We start from the raw sequence: 23,261 nt of genomic DNA, 5'->3' as shown, positions 1-23,261 counted from the left end.
ATTTAGTAGCCCTCATCCAAATGGCTTTCCATGAGTCATCTGATATTTCTACCCCCAATCCCTTTCCCATGGATTACATAGGCATAGTTTTTGGGAGGAGTGAGATCTTTAATGTAATGGTAAAGCCAGGAAATGCCCGCGACTGACATTGTTGGTGAACAAAGATTCAGTTTGTGTTTCCTCCTTTTGGAGCACCCTCTTAGCGAGGTCACTTCCCACCCAGTGTAGAGCCTGTGTGCGTCTATATGCATTTTACCTAGTCAGGGTGAAGTTCTCGACTAACTCCTCTTTCGTACATAATTCATCCCCATTGTAAAACTCTCTCAGGCATGGAAGCTGGCCTTCATTCCAACGGAGGAACCGAGGGTTCAAAAACCCTGATGGAAAGTCTGAGTTATTAGTCCAAGGAGTATGGAAGAATGGGTATGATGTAAGCGTCTGTTTACCACATATTGTGTGCCACTAGGACAGTAAGCTGGTTGTTAATGGCAGTAGGGGTGGGGAGCACAACCAAGCACTCTCCGGTAGCCACAGGAGGTCCTTAAGTGGAATTGGGGAGAACACTTATTCCACTTGCACCCAGGGCTTGCCATCAGGGTCATGGTTCCAATCAAGTGACGGGCAGAGTTGAGCCACCTGGCAGTAGGTTGATAGGTCTGGAAACCCCAGGCCCCCTTCATGTGTAGATTTTGGTAGGGACCCTGGGCCACTCATGTATATTGGCCCTTCTGATGAAGCTAAGCATTTTAAGGCAAAGTAGTTGCAGAGTCGCGGGTGGAAGAATCAGTGGGAGAGTCTGCAGTACTTATAAAAGCTGGGATGGAATGTTGCAGTTGAATAGTGCTCAGGAGTGACTAGGTAGGTTGATCCTTTGATGTCAAATAGTTGACTCTGCCCAAATATAGCCTAACCGTTGAATGGGACTACATAATTGGCCCCGTGGGTTTGCCATCCCAATACATTGGGGTTTGGAGTAGTTGATTTGGAAGCCAGACACTAAAGTAAAGCAATCCAATCCCGCTTGGGGCAATGGTATGGTCATTTCTGGTTCAGTGATAAAGCAGAGGATGTCATCTACAAATAGAGCTAAGTAGTGCTCCTTGTTCTGCAGTAGCATGCCATTAATGTTAGGATTATTCTGGATCTGTGAAACGAGGGGGTTCCATAGTCAGGGCAAATATCAATGGTGACAGGGGGCAGACCTGCCTCTTCCCCCTCGATAATGATATGTCTGAAGTGTATTCCCCATTGACCTTAATTTTAGTGGTGAGTTGCTTATAGTTTGCTAGGATAAACACCTCCATCTTAGGGCCTAGTTGAGTTCTATCAAGCACTTTTGAAGGTACTGCCTATCGACTCTGTTGAAGGCCTTCTCTGCGTCTAAGGAGAGAAGAGCTATTGGCTACCTCCGTCACTCCGTCACTTCCAAGAGTGCAACTGCCAATCTGGTATTGCCATTGGCATGTCTATGTTTAAAAAAGCCTGCTTGTTGAGTGGCAATGAGGTGAGGCCACACTTGGTGTAGCCTGGCCACCAATATTAAAGTGAATATTTTAGTATCAGACATTTATCGGGCTTCAAGAGGAGGACTGGATGGGAGCTCCACATGGAATCTGTCACCACCCCAGACTCTAAAAAGTAGGTAAAGATCTTTGTCAGGGGTTCCACGAGCAGTGAGGTGAATACCTTGTAGAAGGATGTGGGGAAGCCGTCTGGATGCAATTGTTTTCTGGGAGGTAGGGCATTAATGGCCGCTCTGACTTTATCAGGGAAGATGACCTTCTCGAGGAGGCGCAAGTCAACCGCTAAGTTAGAGGGCATAAAACCTTGAAGATACTCGTCTTGGAGATGCCCATCTAGGGCTTGGGCCTTTAACACTGTAGCATACTGTGTATCGTCTTTGAAGGCAGAAAGAATCCTTGTGGTATCACAATGTGAATTTTCATTTGCATCTGCACTCTTTTAATGTAGTTGTGTGTGGCAACCTTTCTAAGCTTATAGACTAAAAGCTGATCAGCCTTAACGCCCTTTACATAGTAAGTTTGATTTATGTATAATAATTTCTTAGCAGCCTCCTTCATGGGAAGTTGTTCCAATTCCCCCTTGTAATCTACAGAAGTTTGTCATAGATCTAGCCGTGCGCCACCGTTTATGCTTGCCCTCGGATTAAATTTGAGCTCTTGTTTGCATTGTTTCGCAAGATGTTTAGAGGTTGCTGTATGGGATAAATGCTTGCCATGGAAGACTGCCTTTAGCTGCATCCCATAAAGTCGAGGGGAGACCTCACTGTTGTTTTTGTTAAAATAGTGGTCTATAGTATCTTATATTTGGTCCCTCAAAGCTGGGTTTCTCTGAGCTCATTGTCATCCAATCCAGTGCGTGGTTGGAGAAGGACTTAGGGCCAGATGTAGCAAAGGTTTTTACCCATTCTGTGTCTATGGGAAAAAGTGTTCGTACATATGGCCCTATATATCTACAGAGGTATCTATCAACTTAATCTATATGCAAATATGTTTTGTGGACATGGGAGTAGTATGTGTAATCACATTCCTCCCCATGGTAATGGCACCAAGTTCCCACCAGTGCCAAGTCTGTCATAACCTGTGTGAGGGAGGCGGGGTGTGAGTTGCCTTGGCAAAGGTTTGACTTGTCAAGGCCCAAATGTAAAGGGACGTTAAAGTCACCATCCAGAATTATGTCACCTACCGCAAAGTGTGAGATCTTGGGAAGAGGTCCATAAAGTACGATTATTTATCCTCGCTGGGGCCATAAAACAAAAACACAGTCAGCGGGGCTGTACCCAGAGATTCCCTAATGCCCACCACTCTGCCCTCAGGGCACGGCGGATTAAGACCTTTAGAGGCCGTAAGCACTTAAAAAATGTTGGTGCCCCCATATATATCTAATTCAAAATATAGGCAATAATAAACCGTAAAATAACATTTTATTTTTCTAAATGAAACATGACTTACAGTAAGATGGAAAATTTTGTTTATTTTTGTATACTTCCACTTTATTTATATTTGAAGAGTTTTCTCTCACTTTTTCTAATTACAAAGTCTTTGATCAGATCCTCAAAACTAATCTTACGTAACACATCTGCTTAAATACTTAGTAAAGATAAGGCATCTAGCCTTCCTTGTTGCATAGTTGTCCTGTTGGGATTTTTCATATACTTCATCCGAGAAAATTAACGTTCAGCTGAGCAATTTGTGACCAATAATGTTAAAAATATATGAAAGCAAATGTCTACATTTTGGAATGGAACATTCAATATTGTCTTCTGCGATTATTTTATAAAGTTCAGCATGACTGATCTTTTTACATTTTTTGTTGCACTGAATTTATGATGCACATAAAAGTGAAACTGCAGACGTCAGCTGAGAAGTTAGTGTTCAAGTCCTCTGGGTAAGCATAAATCAGCTTTTGACAACACTGAGAATGCCTATCAATTTCAGTAGATAATGAAGTGACATTATGTGTCACATCACTTAGAAGAAATTAATTGCACTAATGTGAATTAGGTTGCTAAAGGAAGACAGCAGAGAGACTCTGTGACCTTAAGGCCTCCGGATATAAGAGTGGCTGGTTTTATCACGGGGATATTTCAAATTGAACCTATGATTAAGGCTGATGTCTACAGCCAAAACGTGTCAGGAAAATATGCTTTTGAAATCTGAGTTTGAAGAATAAAGTGTCTTTCATGGGCTGTTAAACCAGGCGTATGGCGCACTTCTCTTGTGGGGAAGTTTGGATTATATATATATATATATATATATATATATTTTTTTTTATTATTGTGGCAGCCCTTTTGTGGAACCTGGTTCAGCTGCACCTTTTGAGGTTTGCACCATATGGTCCATGGTAAATCCAGCAATGGAAAATGTCTGTGGTGCCCCCATTTCCTAGATGAAGCATTTGCTTGTTTCGTTGATGGTTAATAGAGCCTTGCCTCGTGGTCGAAGAGTGTATTATCAACCCAGAAGTGTTAACTCTCTCCCAAGTAGGGTTGCTCCACCTCTAGCCGTGTGCGAGTATGAGAAGCGCAATTGAACCTTTGCTATCGGGCCGAAAGAAGATGGTTTCTTTTAGCAGTGCCACATCCACCAAGTCCCGGGCCTCACCACCTGCAAGCTACGGCACAAATTAAGTGTCGGACTTACCGATGTGCTGGTTAAGCTTTATTGGTTCTGCGTAAGAAGTGACTTGGTGGCGATTGACTTGTGTAACCTATCCTGTCAGTTCAATATTATCGGAGTATGTTTGGGGACGGGATGCTGTACTTGTAACTCGGCGTAGGACACTGTGGGTTACGGGCCGCCGCGCCCCTCCTCGCCGGCAGGGGAGGCTGCGGCCCCCGGCTGAGGGACGCCTGGAGGTGAAGATGCGAGCTGCTGCTCCGGCGGGGTAGGCGGGGAAGGATCCGGCGGAGGAGAGAGGGATGCAGGGCTGAGCAGCGGCGCTGGAGCAAGGCCCCGCCCCTCGCTCTAAGCCGTGAAACCTGAGGAGCAGCTGAGGCGGAGGAGAGTCGGGCGGCCGGGAGCACAAAGACCCCCGAGCGACGAGCGGGGCCCCGGGAGCATGGGGGAGCCGCGGGCGAGGCAGATGAGGTGAGCGAGGGGGAGTCCAGAGCCCCCGGGGCGGGGGGCAGAGACCCTGCGGCGGCTCGGAGGCTCTGCTGCCCGGAGGGAGGAGGAAGGAAGGGGCAAGTTTCGCACTGTTGCTATCTCTGTAATTGGTGGACACATGGATCACCCCTTCCGCGGCGCTGTTTATACCAATGTTGTTTCCCTTTGCCCCCTCCACCCCAGCCATACACCAGGGTTATTGCCAGGCTGAAGGGGGCGCTGGTGAGAGAGAGGAGGACTCCGGATGCCTTTGCCACCCTGATCAACAGTCTGCGTGGTAGTGTTTTGGGTTGCCTTCCTCTCAATAAGATTGTCACCAACTGTCCATTAATTTGCAGACAGTACTTTTCGTATTCCGTCTTGTTTCCCTTTGCCCCCTCGGGCGTTGCCAGCGCACCCTGTTGATGGCAGTAGTGCCAAGGCGATTGCCCCGACAGCTGCCTCTGTTTTTCTCCAGTGTTACCATCTGATTTCAGTTTGGCCCCTCCGGCAGTGCCAGCGCAGCCTGGGTGCGGGACTATAGGTGGTTGCCATGAAACGCTCCAAGCCCCCTTTAATGGTCTTTTAACAAAAAATAAGTTTCCAAGACGCAGTCTGAGCCTAAGAATAATAACGAGTTTCCACATATAGTTCTTAAAATCGCCATTTTTCTGGCCCCTGGTTTATGAAGTATGCACCAAGTACTAGAATGCAAGTTAGAAAGCCGACAGTTGGAGTTCGCTGCCATGTTTATGTGGCGAGAGGGGCACCCTGTGCAGTGTTAGAAGGCATCGCGCCCAGCGGACAGGCTGCTTGTAGTCTGGTTGAGGGTAGAGTCGGTTTGCATGGGTGGCACTGAGGTGGCAGCAGGAGCTGATCCCTATGGGCACTTGAAGCACACATCTCTGCTGCTTTCACCTGCCAACTCCGCCTCTCCCGGCCTAGACATGAAGCACAACAGACCATCACTGGCGTCCAGGGGACTCCGAGACGCAGCCTGGCGCAGCGAAGGATGGCAGGGTGGCACAGGCAGCGTGTGCGACCGAAGACGTGCCTGGCACGTTATTTCATAAAATATTATACACTCCGCGGAACGAAAGGCTGATAACTAGGTGTGGGCACGTCGTTCTTTTATGCACATTTCTGAATTGCAACGGGTGGTGTGGGAAATGCTCCTTGGCGCTGAGAGTCGGCTGTCGTGAGTTGTGCGTAGGTTGCTGGTGGTGGGAGTGGGGGTGTTCGCCTGGGTGAAGTTGTTTAATAAGTATTATTGTTTATTTTATGTCACACTGTTAAGCCCTGAGTTGCTTCGTGGCCCTAGAGGGCACCTCAGTGTCTAATTTGCTTCTATATCTCATTACAACACTATTAACAAGATGACTTAGGTTCCCGGATGAATATACTTTTTAGTGTTTCTCAATATTTCATCGGTATGAATCCATTTCATATAGTAAGAGCGGCATTATCGCGACTTTACTAATTCCATTAATAAGTTGGTTATTGATAGATCTGAAACAATCTGACCAAAATTTCACACCCTTCGATGGATCTTCCCCCCACAGCGCCTTGAGACCCTCACGGGTGAGTAGTGCGCTTTACAAATTCCTGATTGATTGATTCCCACGTGGGCCGCGACCAGCTGCATGACGTGGACTCGGAACATCATTGCAGCAGGCGCAGTGGCACCGGGGCCTAGAGTGGAGGAAGGCTCGCTGTTCCCGTTTACTGCTGTCAAGAACAATTTCCTTGTTTACAGTAGGATTCTTGGTAGCACCCTTGGGTGGGAGACACCTAGTTGAGTGCTTTTATTTTGCTTCCAAAGTCTTCTGGCTTTTCCAGGTCTCAGCCAAGGTTGTATTCAGAAAAATACACAACATAGTACCCATTGGAGTCACAGGGCACGTGCTGCTGAAACAATCAGACAACTCCTTCCGCGTTGGCCTGGAGGGTACCTGCCATCGATTCGGAGGAGGAAAAATCTAAGAAATGTGTATGTTTTAGAAAGTTGTGTGTGTATCTGTGATCTACTGTAAAACTGTCAGAAATCAGTTCATCACGGAAGTAGGCGTTTAGCATTCTAAAAACTCCATAGGACAGAATACTGAGCCGTTCCCAAACACAGGGATGCCAATCAATGCTATAAAAACCTTTATTGATAGTTGTCAATATACAGCCACATATTTAGAACCAAAAGACTACAGTGCACGTTTGCCTGTTATAAATATCATAAACGAAGTCTTACTCAACAAAGAATATCGGAAATCAGACTGCAACCGGACATTTAAAGGTTTGCAGAGCACCCTGGATTATAAACAATAGAACATTTGACTTATTTAAAAGTAAGCAGCTCCTTGACTGCTCGCTATTGCTGCCAGAGTCACACGTACAAGGGGAATAACGTGTTTATTAAATTGTAGTGAAATATTATCTCAGGCCATAGGGCATCAGTGATTTAAAAAAAACTGCTGCCAAGGGACCCATAGAAAAGCCTCACAATCCCTATCTGTGTCATGATCCCATATTTTAAAGAATCAGAAGTGTTAAGAAACAGTCTCAGGTCACCTAGTGGGCGCTTTAAAAATCTAGATAGTGCAAACAACAAGAAGTGCAGTTCACTGCAGCGGGCAGATAGCACCATCTCCGTCAGTGGACGTGGTGCAGGACACCTGGCCTCTAGTCCTGGCTCTACCAAAATATATTGGTGATAGAACATGAGCAGGCCATATAACAGCTGCATTTTCCTGGGCCTGAGTTGTGTTTTTTCTCCTTCAAGAGGTGGAGGACATAAAGGCCTTCACAGAGCCCTGTTTCAAAGTACATTTAAGCTCCTTGCCGGGTTGACTTAGAGTGCTGGATGATCGTCTGTACACTCAGGCTTCAACAACCGTACCAGAGTTACTTAATAGATTTCCATGCCCCTGTAGGTATGTTATTAGATTTTCACTCCGGTACCAATGTTCCATGTGTAGGTTGCCTCAATTGCTCGAACACCATTTTACAAGTTGACAACTCTTGAGGGTTCTGCAAAGAAGATGAAAATTCCAGTTCCAGGTGGTTTTTACTGGATCCACTTTCTGCCATGTGGCATTTTAGAGATATCTGGAGTTAACAAAGAGAGTTCTCGTTGCATCTTGTAGCTGGTTCTTGGTGTCTGCTGCTTTCAGTTGGAAATTGTTCTTGACCAGTAAAATTAGTTCTGTTAATGCATTTGTGCTGTTTCCTGTGGCATCCAGTTAACAAATGTGAAAGATCACAGAGAAATTAAAATGTTCTGCTTAATAAGGTAACTGGTTACATAGATATCCCATGATAGCCTCTTTCGTTATACTTAGTTGTTTTGCACAAACAAACCAAACACGTTCTGTCCACACAGTGTGTTTTAAAGCAAAGTATACTGTTTTTTTCGCCCAGGTGGCCTTCTTAATCATGAAACAGTGTGTTCTTGCTCAACTCCGATTGTGTACAGATATTTGCTATATGTTCCTATTTAGCTGTTTCCTGTGGTTATGAAATTACACTATCCACTTTTCTCGTAAATCTGTTTATCCTCCAACTTGGCTGTTGCAAGTTTGTCCAGCCAGCAGTTTGAGTAGGTATCATTGTGTTTTTTTAATCTTTTATCAGTTATTCTTCCTGTTGGTTAGTCAAATCACATTAGGAGATAACATCACACAAGATATTAAGGACATAAGCTTCACCAAGGAGACAGTGATACTTCTGCTACTTTGGTGGACTCCTGTGCCTAATCACAGGTCAGAGGTTGGGTGTACCTCGTGTCAGGGATGCGGTCATTGTGCAAGGTGGCAGGCAGGGGTACGGTTGCCAGCATGTGCTGTACACGTTTCCTTCGCTTGCTGTGGCACACCTTTCTCTGCAACAAGCCATCATCTGTGTATGGTCCTGACCGACAGAAGTAGGATCCACTGGGCTGATGAATTTTAGCTGTGACCAGGCGGCCGTCGACCTCGCTCAGGAAAGCATGATGGTGCAAAGAACACTCCTAGGCAATTGACAGTCTACTAAGACAGTGCAGATATAAGAAGGTGGTTTGCTAGTGGGTAATCAGTAATTATCAAGTCAACAACAGCTTCTCGCAGCTTGGATGAAAAATAGCGTCCATATATCAATACTATGTACAGGCTGTAATCACAATAAATGCATATTTTTTAAGCGTTTGCCGCCTGTGGGTGAAAAAACAGGACAGTCCGGGGAACTCTGTAACATCTGGTTACCCTATAGATGTATTATTTGGATACCAGCATAATTCTTTAACCTAGTGTTCGTGGTCATTCGAATGAGAGGGCATTTTATTCTCTGTCTACCCCAAGAGCAGTACTTCAGTCATGGTTTAATTTAGAAAAAGGAACTGTTTTCTCATCTAGGACGCAATGTGGCATTCAGCAGGGTTGGTTCGGTTTCCATGTTCTGCCTTGTGGGTTCTATTGACTCATATAGGGGAAAGGATACAGGGTTGAAAAACTTTGGTGCATACAAATATTTAGTAGTAGCACAGATGGGAATTGTGTCATAAGGACCCTGAACGAGGAGCCTGTGAAGTGTTGAAAGCCAGTCATAACTTGTTGGTTCCTAGTTAGTAGTAAGGATCACATCCATTTTAATGGTGGGCTCAGGTTTAGGCTGTGAATGATCCACAGTTTGCATGCTGCTGAGTGTCCAAGGGGAATTTGGGATCTGGGTGTTCTCGACATCTAGAAGCTCAAAAGCAGGGGATACTTTACAGTTGAGAAATTCCGACTGTGAACATTCCTACTGCCAAAACCTGATGAGAATTAGCAGGCCATCAGAAAGGAGCTTAAACACACCTCATCTGTTCCCATTTTATAATTTGTTTTGGTGGAGATCCAGAAAACCAGAAACAATTGAATGACTTTATTGCAGAAATTCTACACACTTACTACTCCATATCTTCCACAAAATTTGTATCATCTTTCCGGCCTTTTATTCCCTCACAAGATATGTCTTCTGCCTCCATCTCTTCAAGTGAGGCACACACAAGTGCCGATTTTCTCTTGGGCTTGGCAAGTCTTGTAAATGTAATATCGAGGCAACCCAGTAACGTCAAGACACACTGAAAATATGGATTGTGGTGTAACCTCTCATTAATCACCTCTTTGAGCTAAATACCCACCCTGTTCCCTTTTGAAAAATTGATTAGATACTTGTAAAAGTATGTGTATACGTGGCAGCAGAGTATCACAAATTAATTTTTAAATGTTTTTACATCTTATAAATGCTGTCATGTATTACGTTTTAGTTTAAGCAGTGTGCTAGTCTCATTCTGATTTGAGCATGCAAATATTAAACCACAGTGTCATATACATTCTTTTGGAGCTGTGTTGTGTTTAACTCTCCACCTCAGAACTTGCATTTATTGAGAATCTGATAACCTGTTGGCCAGAAATAAGCCACTTCTGAGTGTTTGCAGAGTTAGTGTTTATCTTTCCCCAAAGACATTCATGCACTTCAAAAGTTGATCAAATTTGGCCTTGTCAGTATTGCTTAACGTCTCATCGGTGACCTCAGCTCTAGGGAGGTAGTTAAATTGGATATATTTGTGTCTGGTATTAACTGACATGCCTTTTAGTTAATTGACAATATTACAAACCTTGCACCTGTGTGAGCTCTTTCTGTGGTTCCGCATCGCATCATTCTCAGCTCACATTTCCTTAAGTCACATGTTCATCTTATGATACCTTAAATGAGCCGTTAATGAGCTTCCTTCTGTTGTATTATATTCAGGAGAGTATGATCCTGCGGGTTCTTTAGGAACATTGAGTACTATTCTGTGCTTCCTTTTTGCAGTTGTATGTACCTAAATGTGTCTCTGCCTTTATGTTCCTAATCGAGTTGTTGTCTTTTTATAGTGCTAAGAAACCTTTGCATGCAAAGACCAGACCTTGAGAAACATTTGAGAGATTTTTAAGTGTCGAAGGCAGTGTTTGAAAATGTACTTGTGGCACATCAAGGCAAATCAGATTTTTCCTTGATGGTAACTGTTATGACAGTCGTTTTTTGGGTGTAGGACGATGGATGCTTGAGTCACTCAATCAATTATTTATTTGAATGACGAAGACACTCATAAAAGACACATATATGTACAAAAAGCAACATTTTCATCAGCGTTAAGCGTTAAAAGTAAAAAAGTTTCAGAATTTAAAAGTTTGACTCTTACGGTAAAATACAGCAGCTTTAAGAAAACTGCCCATTCTAAAACATACTTCAGTGATGAGTAGTAATTGTAAAGAGCAACTCTTCATTGTTTAATATTATAAGCTTTTAAAAAGAGGTAATAAATATTGAGCTACAGTGGGGTGCACAATTTACAAAATACCACAAAATGCTTGAATCTTTTGAATGGTAGTTTTCTCAATATACCCCTCTACTCTCAACCGCTGCCACTATCTGCTAAAAGCACGGTGATATATTTTGTATTTGTACATCCCAATAATAGTGTCTCTGTTATCCTGCTGCAAGCCCCTCTGCTTCATATCTGCTTTACGCCTCCAGACGCCTAGTACTCTGCGCCCTCCAGATGCCTGTTCCTTCTTTGGTCTTCTTTGTCTGCCACTTCCTATCCCTCTCGCATTTTCTTCTTCTTTCCATTTACTTAGTCAGCCTCTTTGTGGTTACAGTTTATCTTGTTACTGAAATGTGTTTAGTCTGCCTCTCTAGTAGTACTCACTTAAATAAACCCCGGCTTGTCTCCTGAGGAAATCCTCTAGTCTTTACAACCAAGTTACAGTCTAAATTTACATCAATTCTGTCAAGTCGTAAACTACTCGATTTTCAACCTGGTAAATTATGAGAACACGCTAGTTACAGTAGTATTTTATAATGACATAATATATGGAAGCCTGTAAGAAAGGTATAAAATGGGCTTCTAGTTTTCTTACTACAGTCTTTTTTTTTTTTTTTTTTTACATCAGCAGTCACTTGTAATAAAAAAGCACAACACTTCTCTACTGTAATAAGCTATTAAATTTGAATTATGATGTCACAATCCTTGAAGGCATGAATTTGGAGACAGAATAAAAGGCGGGATATGGAGCAGAATTACAGCTGCATATTAAACAACAAAAAGAGGGAGGGGATAACCTTGCAGTTCTCTTTCCCCTCAACTATTTGTCCCAATAAGAATAACAATTATTACGGGATAAGGAGGCACATACAGCGGTGTGTTTGCTTTTTGCATTGCCAGGGCTCACTCCAAGAAAGAATTAACCTTTCTGCATGTTAGCACATAGTGTGAATTACAGCCATTTTTGGATGTGACATTAAACTGCTTAAATAATTTGTGCAAGGAATTTCAGGCTATTCATTGACATGTTTCTTTTTACACTTCGAATTATGTATTTATTCAACATTTCAACAACCATACTATCCTTTCTTATGAGGGAGAAAGAAGTCAAACTGTTAAGTGGTTTAGGAGACGATGATAGTGTGACCAGATATCATAAGGAAACCGCCATTGACAAAGCTAAAAAAGTCTGGTATTTTCTGCTAACCTATTGTCTTTGTCAAATCTTCTTTTGTTTTGGCTTTTGTAAAACTTTATTATTGCTGGGGTGCTGTACTCTTGCCGATAGTAAAAAGAAAATAAAAATCGGCTAAAAAGCAAAAATATTTTCTTGGTCACAAACAGCTCACATTGCCTTAGTTCCTGGCACTGAAGAGAACTACTTGTGCGGATGGGCTTCTTGTGAAAGAGCTGAATGCTGTCACTCACAGTGAAGTGAGCCAGTGGCTGAAGTGAGGTGACCTCCTCCTCCATGGTGTACGGTGTAGTGCATGGATACTCAAAGTACGGCCCGCGGGCCTCATGCGGCTCCTCTGACCTTTATGGGCAACAGGAGCACTGGGCAGCTGTTTGCTCAACTCCGCACTAACAATGAAAATATTAAATACACACACAATCATTTATTTCAAACTTAATTGGTGTTAAAGAAAGGAAGTAACTAGGGATTTAGTTAACCTGCAGAACCTTTTTGCCTTAGTAAAAAATATTTTATCAGTGCATTGAGATGTATTCCTTTAAAAGTGATAGTTTTCAAACATCCATTTGGAAACATAAATTTTGAAACATTAATTATTTCCCTTACCCTGAGAACACCACTAATAGTAAGTTAAAGATGCAAGTCACTTGGTATGTGCACTTTATGGGTGGCCTTGGTTCCTATCAAATATTAAAAACATTATAGTTTATTAAATCAAACATAGAGGCAGGTTTTGTGCAGCGCACACCATAAATCATGTATTTCGAGGTCATCTTAAATGTGATAATGCAAAAAAAGGAGGGAAAGTGAGACTAAACAATTGCCTAGGATCACACAATTTGGAAAAGTGGGTAAGCCGGGATTCATTCCAGGTTTTCTGGTTTCCCGTTGTTTATTTTAGCCACTACATGTATATCATTTGCTTCTCCTACACCTACCTTGCTACCAATCCCCCCAGCCACCCCACTTGACTGCCACTGCCCTGGCATCAATGCGGCCCTCAGGTGCATCACAGACCAAACTTTTTGGCCCCTGGGAAAATGTTTACGAGTACCCATGGTGTAGTGGATGGTAGAAAAATGTGAATGACACACCAACAGACCAATGGATGAAGAGGGCTGGCTGAGAGGCCTTAGAAGTAAGTATATTATATATGCAGGTTTAGAAAAATGAAAAGGTTTTGGCCAGCACTAGACCTGAAAATACTTTTTTCCTGTGTGTTGAAAGAATCTTGCCCCATTCCTCTCTAGTGTCACTGGACTCCCGGGTGACTTGCAATAGCCGTATCATGTACCCCAAGAGCTCCTTTATCCCAGCTTACTCCCCTGGCCTTTTTTCAAGACGCCCATGTGAATGCCTTGGAAATATGTGTGCCTGCGAATATCGCCATGCTGTGAACAGCCACATCCTTTTTTCAGCCCAAGTGACCACGGCCACTACCGGCACTGCATGCAGTGGCGAGATTAGACACCAGTACTTGTTTCTCGTTGCTCATGGGTCAAGTCTTTCCACTGGCTCCCGCCACCCCGTGTTATCTTCAAAAACACCTGCCTTGTTCAGAAGGTGGCGCTTGCACGATTTTGAAAGTGTGTGAAAACTGGCCCCTCACCTCTGGACAGTGGAGCTGCTCCAGTATTCAGTGTGGGGTCCTCGCTTCACTGGCTCCCAGCAGCGGAGCACTGGGGCGCCGTGGGCCCTGGTGCCAGGAAGGCAAATGAGCCCGCTGACTACAGGATGGATTGTTAAATACAACAATAACCACCCTTCAGTGAGCCCCTAAGCCTGCTGGGCTCTGTGCAACTGCACCTGCTGCGCCCCTGCTGGCCACGCCCCGGCCCCCACCGGTGGCAGCAACCTATCAAACATTTACAAGGGAAGGAACCGAGCCGCCTCGCAGGTCTCAGTTTTTCCGGCACCAGAACATGGCAGGAAAACTAACGCCTCAAAGAGAAGTTAGAATGAAGAAAACTCGGAAAGTAAACAGAGGTGTCCTGGTTAAGGGCAACGCTGCACTATAGGGATTCAGAGAAGGGAATCGAACACCTGTTGTGGCCTTACGGTAATGTTAATGGCAAGCCTCTAAATCTGGGGGATAAGCAAGCTGAAGCTCTGTGATGAACACGACCCTTCATTTTTAACACATTTACACGCTCCTCGTGTGTGCTCGTTTTAGTAACAGCTATTGAGTCCCCTTCCCTGGCCAGTGACTGTTTGCTCTGAGTAAATAAGGGCAGACTGCCCGAATGTGTGAAATCGTCAGGTCTTAGAGTTCGGATTACTTTGAAACGTCAGTTATGTTTTTTCTTCTTCACATGGACAATAATATCTTTGCTATACCCCCTTCCCCTGATTCTACCTTAACCCAGGCCGGGCAGGGGAGGTTGTAATTTTAGCAGAAGCTTTCTGTATTTTGCTGCAGGTTTGTGAGAAGAGATACGTTTCGGAGAGGTTACAAATGATTGTAAATATAAACTACGGGGAGACATTTTGGAAGTTCATATCATCTGCACCACTGCACTGCCCATAAACCCTCCCCACACACACTTTATTTCTCTCTCCCTCCCTCCCCTGGAACATCCGCTGGTAGCCTGAGGTGCTAAGACTGTTGAAATCCACACACCTGACGAAAGTTCCTGTGGTGCAGTAGCATGTTCTATCTATGCACACAAACTTTTATAACTTTTCCTGGGTACAGGTAATATTCGTAGGGAAGGTTTTAAAAGCATAAACTAGTATGCGCAAGGTCACACAATGGGGTCACGAGGGTAAACGATTGGGGATTAGAATTTTAGTGTTCCCATTCGAAAGTCTGCTGCAAGTTTGTGCTTGGCACGTGATGTGCTGCCGCCCATCCCCCACGAGTACCGTTGTAATCCTGGCCAGGGATGAGTCAAGCGTTTAGATGTAAATACAAACCAACACCCGTTAAAACCCCCCGCAGAGCTAATTCCCACCCCACTGAGCTAAACCCCTGTCCCCATTGGGAGATGCGAAGACCGGTGACCTCGTAATATTTTCGATCTGACTTTGTGTCTGTGGCAGATGTAGAAGCGCATTTCTTGACACAAGCAGACAAATAAGTGACTGGTGATTGCCTCCATGGATTGTGCTCTTTTAAATATGTTTGGGACTCTTCCCACATCTTTCAAGCCAAAATCCTAAATCGTTGCTGAGTCCAGCAGCCCCTGACCAACTGTGTAACAAAACAGGGCAAATAGTTTTTCTTTCTTAGAATAACTAGACAACGTTGTGACAGGAGAGTGCCCACAACACATTTATTGCCGCAAACGCAGTATTCCCTACATATTGTCTAATTTACAGAATGTTACAGAAGCTACCGGAATGTAGTACACAGTGCAGTCAGTCCCCAGTTAATCTGAAAATATGGCAAGACTTTTGGCCTTCAAGGATACACAAAATTACGAAACTAATAGGATTTAATGCTAATGCACAAAACAGCATGGCCTCTGACGTACTTTTTAGGTCGAGCATAAGCGTACAACCTCTTGTATACTTTTAATAATTCTTCTTCTGTAGGCTTTTAGCTATTTCATTTGTTAGTTTCAGTGTCATTTAAAAATCCTTGCTTGCTAGTGGTCAGTCATGCCTCTTTGATCCTCCTCCTTCTGCGTGAGAGCAGGGACCAACTACTCTATAATTACTCTTTGTCCTGTTTATCTGGTCTGTAGGGGACTTTTTTGACTGTTTCCTGCTCCTGTCCAGGGAAGTTTCCCTTTTCATTTGCAGAGCATTCTTGCTCTGCACTTAGCTGTAAACTAGGCTATAAATCAGGCTGTTATCTTGGTCACATTTGGTCTTTGTGGGCTCTCTGCACCCTCTCTCAGCTGCCTGGTTCTCACCCTTCCTTGGCTTGGATTTTCTTCACCAAGTATGCCCACCTGTGGGATGCAGAGAGCAAGGTCGGAGGTTCACTTGTAATTGCTTATAGCCAAGGCATCCCGCTGAACCAGGGCTCCGCAATCCTTAGAGAGTGCCCACTTCTTTTCCATACTGGGATCCCACTCGCAGCTCCATCAGTGCACTTCACTTCACACACTCCAAGCCGGTGCCAGTGCCAGGAACCCCACACATGCTGTCTACTAGAGCACCTCAGTTTTTACAGTAAGTATACTCTGTTGTTCCCATACTGTGACCTCAGGCCCAGCTCCACCAGTGCACCTCAGTTCACACCTCCAAGCCCTCAGCCGTGCTTTTGCCAGGAACCCCACACACGCTGTCTGCCAGAGCACCTCAGTTCTTACAGTCAGTACACACTGCTGTTCCAGTACTGGGGCCTCAGGCGCAGCTCCATCAGTGCACCTCAGTTCTACCCGCAGGCTCACTTCTTTTCCTATTCTGGGTCCCCGCTCAAATACAGTTCCATTACAGCAGCTCAATCCTAATATTCAGTCACACTGCCAAGCCAATTCTGGACCCAAAAGAGCAAAAAACAGCTCAGCCAGTGCACCTCAAGTCTAACATCCAAAGCTGCCAAAATCCATCAATTCTAACATTCAGTGCACATTTCTTCTCAGGACTTCCGAGGCAATGCCACTCCCATGCTGGGCCCCAGTCACAGCTTTACCAGGACACCTCCAGGCTAACACTTGGCAACACTGGCACCCAATACTAGGTTCCATACATAGCTCCATTAACATACCTCACTTCTGACATTGTGTGCCCGTTAGTATTCAAGTACTACAGCCCACATACAACTGTCAGTGCACCTCAACCCTAACCTGCAGCACCCCATTATTCCAATACCAGGAATTACATGCTGCCCTTCTATTATTCCAGCACTGGGCCAGGACACAGCTCTGTCTATACCCCCAATCCTGATCTGAAGCCCCGCAATATTGCTGTATTGGGGTTCACATACAACTTTGCTAATGCACCTCCTTCTGTACTGGAGTGCCTGCTGCTGTTCCACGCTCTGACTTCTGTTTGAGGACGTCGGGGTGCCAATTAATCTATTCTTAGCTGCCATCTGTATTTGGTAGGGTCTGTTTCATCTATCTCACTCCGTTCTTTCCTTTACTCTGTTTACCCTCAGTGTTTTCTTTCTCCCCCACTTTTCTCGTTCCAGCTCCTAAAATCCACATTCATTCTTTCTTCCAACTGTTTTTTTTTTGCTACTGTGCTCCCTTTTTTTAATTTCCCTTTTCCTCTTGCTACCTCCTCTTCCAAACTCGCAAAAACATAGTTATTTCTTTCCTTGTTTTGGTCCTCCTTTTTTTTTTTCTTCACCAGGTGTTCATTCTTTCACCATTTTTTCTCTTCCCTTCATTCTTTCTTTGTCTTTATTTGCCCATTCCATTGTCTCAGTATGTCCTTTCACTGTTTTTTTTTAACTTCCTTCCTTTCTTGAGTGTTTTTCTTATCTTTATCCGTCAATTCACGTTTTACTATAAATACCTCTTTTTCCTGTCTGTATGTGGAAGCCACAAGTTACTTGTCGGGACACAAAGTGTCAAAGTGGTTTTTCCATACAGTGTCTGTGAGAAATGTCAGTACATACATGCCCTGGTTCTTTCGCTGCTTGTTTCTCTCACCATCTCTTTTTCTTCTCTAGTGTTCATTTTTCTCTTTCTTTTCACACTTCCTCTTTATCTTTCGGTTGCTAGCTTCCTTCCCTTTTTCTTTTGTCTCACACATTTGCTGTATTTCTTCTCTTAGTTGTGTTTTCATTTTCTGGTTCTTTCTTTTATTTCTTTGTGACCCCTTCTCTTTATTACTATTTTCTGTTGTATTCCTTTTGCTTCTCTTTTTCTGCCCCATCTGCATTCTCTCCTGAGACCTAGTTATCAATGGAGCAACAGGTGCAGTGACACCAGGGCCTAGAGACCTAAGGACTTCACTCAACTCTAACTACTGCTGTATTTTACTACTGAAATTCCAGTCGACCATTTTCCTTTCTTGCTTCAGGGCCCATGACACCGTTACTACGCCACTTGTCTTCTCCATCTTTACTTCCTTCTCCCTCTTTCCTCCCTTCTCCCTCTTTCCTTTCACTCTCCAATCTGCCCCAAATGATATCTTTGTTATGGTGTTTTGAGCATTACACTCTAATACCAAAAGTTTATTTCTGATAAAGGTTTATATGATAATTGTATATGCTTTAAGGTAGAGGAAGAAGGTAAATGGAAGTGCTTTAGTTAAATGCTGGGCACTGGAATTACATGGCAGGAAAATACACAATTATGAGGCAGGGTTGACCAATTTATGTGGCAAGAAAAGTCCAGTTATGAATTTGCAATGCCAATCGCTCTAACTCAAGAAAATGCAAGACCTATTGCATTGCACATGCTTGTTGTGTACTTGTGTGGATGGCTATATCCCCACACATAGCCCCAAACACCTACCCCTTCCTTTCCAGTTAGTTGTCTCATCCGATTCCCTGTAATTCCAGCACCAACTGTGAAAAGCATGGCAGAGATTCTTCTGAGGACACAAGCCTAGGTCTACTAACCAAAAGGCACTAAACTACCTTTGGTTTAGAGACGCTTGCTGCTAACTATAAAGCGCTTCAGGTGACTCGCCAGGGTGCTAAGCACTAAATGAATGCAATTACAATCCAGTGCAATATATAGACACATTCTCTTGTGTCCAGACAAAACCATTTCAAAAGCTGATGCTGTGATTACTTAACATACAGAATGTATATTACTAATAAATAAATGTATGACGATTGAGGAAATGTTTTGATGTGACAGTAGTCTTTCATGCATTGAATAGAAGGCGTAACGATAAACCAAACAGCCATTTGCAGAAAGTGAGAGAAAAATACTCTTTTGGAGAGGAGGAGCCAAAACCCACTCTGGGTGTATTGAAGTGTTGATTAAAAACGTTCAGAAAGGCAGTTGCGCTTTCAAGCCGAATGCAAAAAAGTAACAAAAAATGTGTAATCTCACTTTCTGCCACCTGGGCTTGGAACAAAGGGAGTTTAAACTTTACAACAGTGGTTCTCAACCTTTTGACTTTTGTGGACCTCCACTTTATTGTTACTGGAACCAGGGTCCCCCATTGAATCCTTATTGGAATCTGGGGACACCCCACTTAGTCATTACTGGAAGCCGGAGACCCCTGCCGAAACATTGTTGATGATTTGAAATGCAAAACAATACACACAAAAATACTGAAAGAAGGATTCATCAAACACACATGCAAATGACAGCACATTTCATTTAATTTGCAAACAACAATAAAAAAATAATAGTAATAGGAACCTTGGATCTTTTCTAAATTCAACTGAAGGCACACATTGTTCATTCTATATTTTTGTTTTTGCACCTGCACTGCTCCCACAAATCAATCTGAGGGTACTAATTTAATTTCTAGCCTCTAATTTAAAATTCTTTGACATTTACAGTTCTTTTTAAATATAATTGTACATTAGCCACTTTATTTATGTACACTTTATTAATCTGTTAATATTATTTAATTTTTCTGAGCAGTCGCGGACCGCCTCAGCAGGCTTCCCCGGACAACAGTTTGCGAACCACTGCTTTACGACATTAAGTACTGTAGTAACAATAGACCTTTTTATTACATGGTGTGCACCTCCCGGTTACACCTCTGATTGTTATATTGCATATTTGTGCGCAACAAATATGAAGTAGAAATAACATTCAGTTGTACAGCCCGCTGTCATTATTCCATTTCTGAAGCTGTTCTTTCCTTTGACGTTTTACTAATTTAATTGGGTTTACAGGATTAGTTTTAGCAATAATGGGAGCTTTTGTCTTATTAGATATTTATAAAGCACGTGCAAGATAAAATGTTGCAATGGTTGTAGTAATACCTAGTCTAGTCACCTGATAAAATGGCATGTTCTTGCCTTGTCCTTCTCTAGAGAATTGTCACAAGCTCCATTCTTTTTTCAGAGCTTCAGATCCCAGAAACTACCAATTACCTTGGTCTCTCAACCTAATATGAGGACATTTTAATTAACTCTTAAGTTGCACGGTATGTTTATTCACCCATAGTGTAGGAGCTGTATGCAGGCCCCTCAGAAGGTGGTGCTGAGGGGGGGGCATTATTTCCCAGGACCTGTGAATTTTCAGGCTCCGACACACATGCTGCAAAATATGTTTATAGGTTTTAATGCTAACCTGCTCTGTTTTTTTCAGTGACGGGGAATCTAATGTGGCCTGTATGGAGCCAGATGCTTTCTTTGCTGAACCAGGCTCAGTACTTAATTTGATCTGGTGGTTGCAGGTTGGCTCAATCGGCCCTCATTTTTGGGAACCAGCACTTATTTTTCTCAAACAGATTTTGATCCATGGTAAGAGAGAGAGCAAAACACAAACAAGGGGAAAGAAATAGGAATAGATAGATGGAAAACAGCGGCAAGGAGAGAAAGCAGGGAGGAAAGAACCTGTAAGAGTGAGATAAAGAGGCCGAGAGTGCCTGGAGGTGAATCAGTGCTACGCAGCCTTGGTATTCAGCACCCCAACCTTCAATAGCGCTAGACGTGGGCTTCTGAGCAAAACTATGGGGACCAGCACCTATTCTTTTACAAATCAAGTGGTGCCTGGGCCCCAAAATGTTTTATACTACATGCTTGGCTGTATCGAAGTGTGAATCGAGAATTGAGGCTGTGGAAGCTGACAGAATGGTTTTATGTTAGGCATGCTGCCTTCGGTATGAGCGGAACAGGGCCGTTTGTAGTATTTACAGAGCTTGTTGAAGATACCTTGACACTCATGCTGGAGCACTACAGTGGGTGAAGAGTACTGTAGAGTGCAGTCCATTGAGGATGTTCCATGAAGCTGTATTATCAAAACATGCTGGTTTAATTGGAGCTCTGGGACCACAGGGGAGTGAAGTCATTGTTATGATGCGCAAAAGGCTTGCACAGCATTTCAGAGTTCAGGTTCTCACAAACGGGTCCCTTAGAAAGTTGACATCTGGTCCCTGGAAGATGGGTTCATGAGCGAGTCGAGTTTACGTGGGTCCTTGTGTGTGGTGGTGGAGGCGCACTGATGCTTCAGAGGTCAGGGAACCTAATGGTTGTTAGTATTGTGTGAAAAGTCCCAAACTAATCCAAGTAAACTACTGGTTTGTTTTAATTCATGGGAGATGGTGATTGCTGATCGTTTCCAACTGTCTGTCCTCCTGTACTCATGCTTATTGCTGTGCTATACGAAGCTACGCTGTATTGAAGAGCCTACAAAAAAAAGTGTGAGTTCCGGTCTACATATTAGAACTGTGCATTAGCTGACAAGACTCCCTGTCATATTCCACCACCCGCTCTAGATGTGTTTTGTAAAAATAAATAAAAAAAAACTATCTGATTTCCTTTCTAACAGCTGGTGTAATGTAGTGATAGGTATATCTATTTTTAGATCTGGCGTAGAGAAAGCTTTAGTTTTCTTAACTACTTGTGTCCCAGAAAAATACATAAATTAATATATGGATGCTGGATCATGTTTTCCCAAAAATATATAAATTGACCTATGCATGCTGGAGCTTTCGGTCAGCTCTTGTTATCCATTGGTCTATTCAGGTGTGACTTACATTTTACTTCTGTCCGTCACAGCTTATGACATGGGGCAATGGGTCAGCCCGTTTCAGCCATTAGATCTCTTTACTGTGAGTCATGGCATTTTGCTTGTACATATCCTGTATTAGAAGTTGCAAACTTCGTGGCCAAAGTTGTTGGGCCAGTCTGATTTTACTGCATATATTGTTTTAAATGTATTTTAACCCTGTGTAATTTTTTCCTATTTTCTTCTCAAAGATATGCATGCCACATTTAGAAGGCGGCACATCTACTTTAGTTCCTTTTAATGCCTGTTGCTCATAATACATACATTTATAAATAATCAAAATTGCAAACCAAAGTAGTCCATTTGGTTTTTCTAATGCTTGTTGAAACAAAGATGAGAGTGCTACATACCTAAGTGAAGTTTTCTACTTGTAACTAATGGAACAAGAATGGATGAATCTTACAAAATCAGCAATAACCAGCAGTGAATGACTGCTGCTAAAGCTTCAATGTACAAAAGGTATTTAGTGGTGTGAGCACCTTATCCTGCATACAGGAAAACTGATCCCGCCAATATTAAAAACGCAGGCAAAATTCAGAACTTGCTGCATGACACTCGTAGGGACGTGGTTTTCTGATGTGATCTCTCAGGTTAGGTATTGCCCACTAATGTGCATCGTCTTTTTTCTGGTGATTTGAAAGTGAAATCTCCTAATGTTGATAAATGTATTTGTCCGGATTTAATGTAGTGCTTAATGCTTACCTCATTCTGTTCCTAAGCCCTTCAAATTTGGGCATATAAGGTAGTTGAAGCACAGGGGTACTAAGTGATTTTCCCAGGATGCAACACTGTGGTGACGTGGTAAATCTGGGCTCAGAGCACTACTGTTCTGATTCTAGTGCTGTCAGTTTAGTCATTCCACCACTTACTTATCCCTAATGTGTCATCATTTTAGAGGCCTCTAACCCAACACACGGAGATTGGAAAAAAAAGAACAAAAAAAAAAAACAATCCTCTGCTTTTTTTTCCAGTTAGTACATTTTGCAGTCCAAATGCAGTGTTCACAGAAAAGCCGGATAGACATCTCCGTGGCACTCACCAAAGAAAGGAGTTTCGAGGGCAGACCAACTCACAGTTTCATACCCACTTAGAAAATGTTAGAAGTTTTTCAAAGAAGATCAGATGTACTTAGGTTTAATTATTTGGTCTCGCCTGAGACATGTCGCCTCTGAGACATTTTATTTATTTTCAAGAGGCTTAGAGCCGAACGCTGTTTTCCATTGGTTGCCTTCATCTTCCCTCATTTCCTTGTTTCTCTTTGGCCAGCACATGAAAGCTTCATTTCCTGTTTGCATGTTTGTCCATCTCAAGGAGCATGGTCCAAAAATTGCTTCCTTGACCAATGTTTGTCCTTCCACTGGTTGTGCTTTCATTGGGCCTTTATATTTTTTTGCCTTGCTCCCGCCCCTTCCCATTTTGTTGTTGGCCCTGTCACCCTTGCCCCCCACCTGCTTTGTTGCTTGCCCCATTACACCCACTCCAGAGCAAACAGCCATCAAACGTTTATACATAGGAACAATGCTTCTATAAAGAGCCATTTTCAAAATAAATTCAAGCTTCATGTGTCAAGATAAAAAAACCCTTGTCTA

The 23,261-nt window shown here is 43.2% G+C and overlaps 1 protein-coding gene across 2 annotated transcripts in view; it reads left to right on the top strand.

Annotated features, from left to right (window-relative positions):
- The first annotated feature begins 4,409 nt into the window (after nucleotides 1-4,409).
- Nucleotides 4,410-23,261, top strand: part of NINL (ninein like) — a 464,259-nt gene continuing 445,407 nt past the window's right edge. The window contains exon 1 of one of the 2 annotated variants that reach the window (XM_069235090.1): nucleotides 4,410-4,610. The gene's annotated coding sequence lies outside the window, so the exon portion shown is untranslated. The remainder of the gene's footprint in view (nucleotides 4,611-23,261) is intronic. The other variant, XM_069235091.1, reaches the window with a different exon arrangement.

Source organism: Pleurodeles waltl, chromosome 5 (assembly GCF_031143425.1).
Source record: "Pleurodeles waltl isolate 20211129_DDA chromosome 5, aPleWal1.hap1.20221129, whole genome shotgun sequence".
Classification (NCBI taxonomy): Eukaryota; Metazoa; Chordata; class Amphibia; order Caudata; family Salamandridae; genus Pleurodeles; species Pleurodeles waltl.
Note: the sequence above shows the minus strand (reverse complement) of the source record. Positions and strands in the feature narration are given on the sequence as shown.